At 36.7% G+C, this 2866-nt stretch overlaps 1 protein-coding gene across 1 annotated transcript in view; it reads right to left on the bottom strand.

Annotated features, from left to right (window-relative positions):
• The window catches only part of ARMC2 (armadillo repeat containing 2), a 61393-nt gene that overhangs the window by 26123 nt on the left and 32404 nt on the right, over positions 1-2866 (bottom strand). The gene's annotated exons all lie outside the window — the stretch shown is intronic.

The following is a 2866-nucleotide window of genomic DNA, read 5'->3' as shown; positions in this document are numbered from 1 at the left end:
TCTTCTCCAGGCTGAACAGCCCCAACTTCCTCAGCCTGTCTTCACAGGGGAGATGCTCCAGTCCTCTTACCAACTTTGTGGCCTTCTCTGGACTTGCTCCAACAGTTCCATGTCCTTCTTACACTGAGGGCACCAGAACTGTACAGAGTATATCTAGTGGGGTCTCACGAGAGCAGAGTAGTGATGGAGAATCACCACCTGCAACCTGCTGCCCACACTCCTTTGGATGCAGCCCAGGATTCAATTGGCTTTCTGGGCTGCTAGTGCACAGTGAAGGTCATGGTGAGCTTCTTGTCAACCATCACACCCAAGTCATCATGCCCATCATCCTTCATATGCTTCAAAACCTTTCACGCATGTATACTACCACATCAATATGTGTCCTACATGATACCACATAACATATACCAGTTGGGAATCAGAAGAAATGCTGTGGATGGTTCGTCATTTTTTTGCATAATGTCATCTGATTTTGCAAATTTACATTTAAGTCTTGCAAATTAATACTGACACATAATACATATTTTGTTAATAACTGTAAGTTGTTAATTAAGATGAATTGATTTCAAAATACAATAAAATTTACTCCAATGTAAAAAAAAAAGCTACTCAAGATAAGAGAAATCCACTATTTGAGCAGTATAAAAATGAAAAGCTTAAGTGCTCATGTTTACTTTGGAGAAAAAAATATTTTCAGATGATACTGTTCTATTTCAAAGAGTTTTAAGCATAAAATATCTAACAGTTGTAGATCTGCAAAATTAATCAGCTGTTGAATATTCTGAAATATTCTGGTTCTCTTCCAAGGGAAGGGTATTCAAATGCCAAGGTCAGACAGGCATTGCATGTAAATTAATCTTGATCTAAACCAGAACTTATTACAAAATGAATGTGAAGACATTCAATCTTATGTGAATATGGGAATTCTTCAAATTTTCCTTATTCAAAGAGTGAAGTATTTAACTTCAATTTGGTTTTAAATGTAGTTGGATAAGGCACAAAGACTATGGGTCCAAATTGTCTGTTATCACAAAAACTCTGGAAATCAAGTATTTTACCACAAAATTGGACTCCTTGTCCAGTGGTATGTAATGGCTAATTTCAAAGGAAAACTCTGACAAAGAGCAGGTGAAGTTGTGTTTGAGATCTTGTACATAGGATTCTATGCTCTACTCTGTTCATTCTCCAGCAGGTTTCAAATCTGCTGTCCTATTTCAACACGTGACAAAAGTGTATGTGTCTTCAGTTACCACATGATGTTCTGTAATGGAGCAATAGGAAAAGTACCAATGTGTGAAAATGGAGAAGCAAGGTACAGAGGGGGATAAAGTTAACTAAACAACAGCAAAAAAAGACATTTCCATATGTGCATTCTTTCACAGGTCATGACGCTTCACAAAACAACACAATACTGGAGACATATATTAATAAAAATATTCTGATCAGATACTTTGCTTTTCCAAAGTTTTGGTAGAAAAATTCCTGTCAAATGAAACAGACACAGGAGACTCCAGTCAGTGCTCACATACAAGATGTTCACAGTCAGCCTAGGATGATGCTTGCTGAATTCTAGCTAAGCTTCATAATAAAGAAAATTAAGGATAAACCACATATTACAAGTGGTGTTCAAACCCAGACCAGAGCTTTCACTGCAGCAGAGACTTTCATATTAGATAACAAAAAAAATTAAATCTTTATCAACAGACAATGGTGCAGAGGTCACAGAGAGATGTTCAAAATCCTCCAGCAGTAAATTCTCTTAAGAGACACCCTCATAGGTTGGAAAGGAAAAGCAATGCAAAAAAACACATACACTTAAATGTGTGAGACAGTGACAGTCAGCAGTACACAGAAGTATAGATTCACAAAAGAACAGTTAATATGCAAGTGAAACTTGAAGAGCACAAATTCACAAATCACAGAAGATAGCCAGACAGCAGATGAATTCTAGAGATACTCTGATTGCATAACAGTCAGTTCTAGCAATCCCCACCAGCCCTAATCCTTATGTTGCCATGTGAAAGATCAAGTGCACCCAAACAGAAAATTTAACTGCAGACAAATGCTATTTTTAAAGAAGAAAAACGTTTAAGTGCTTTTCAATTAAGAAACACAGTACTCACTATAGACTTGTCAGTGACACTTCAAAAATCTTGACTTTGGAATAAGCATTATCATGTTTTGTATAAATATAATCAGAGTACTAGGTTAAGCAACATTAAATGACTCAAAGATGACCTTGTTTCTGTGTCCTCTGTTAAGGAAAAATAATAATAATTACAAACATTTTTATTCTTGGACTTCTGCATAAAGTCTATTGTGAGAGAATGAAGAAATTAGATAGGGACTTCATTCCCACAAAAAGGATCTAGCAAGATTATGTCTAACACTGCCATCTGGTGATTGTGCAATTATACAGTTAAAGAATGAAGAGTTGGTCCCAGTTAATTGAGATGCTTCAGTTATCAGCATTAAGAGATGGCAGAGCCTCCCTCAGAGACCACCATGACTGGCTAAGGTGTTTTTCTCCTCCAGTATAACTTGCTCTCTATTCCTGAGGACTTGTATTCATTCATTATTTCTCTTATGTCACTGGATATTTGATCTGCTGCTACAAGTTAAAATATGCTACAAAAACAATGTTTATTCTCAAGACATGAAGCACAGAAGCAACTTTCTTTAGAACTCTGTTGCTGAAAACAGAACTATTCCTTCAACTCTCTCTCATGCCTGAACAATTAACTCACGTGGAAGAAGTGGTGCACTCAGATTTGCTGAAGGAACTGATAGGAGAAAGTCACACAGGAATTTGACAGCAGTAGGAATCACTACTCTTCTCACATGAGGAAAAAAAATGAAGTATCTG

This window comes from Acanthisitta chloris, unplaced genomic scaffold, assembly GCF_000695815.1.
Source record: "Acanthisitta chloris isolate BGI_N310 unplaced genomic scaffold, ASM69581v1 scaffold33143, whole genome shotgun sequence".
Taxonomy (NCBI): Eukaryota; Metazoa; Chordata; class Aves; order Passeriformes; family Acanthisittidae; genus Acanthisitta; species Acanthisitta chloris.
The sequence above is the reverse complement of the archived record's forward strand: the minus strand, read 5'-3'. Positions and strand labels throughout refer to the sequence as shown.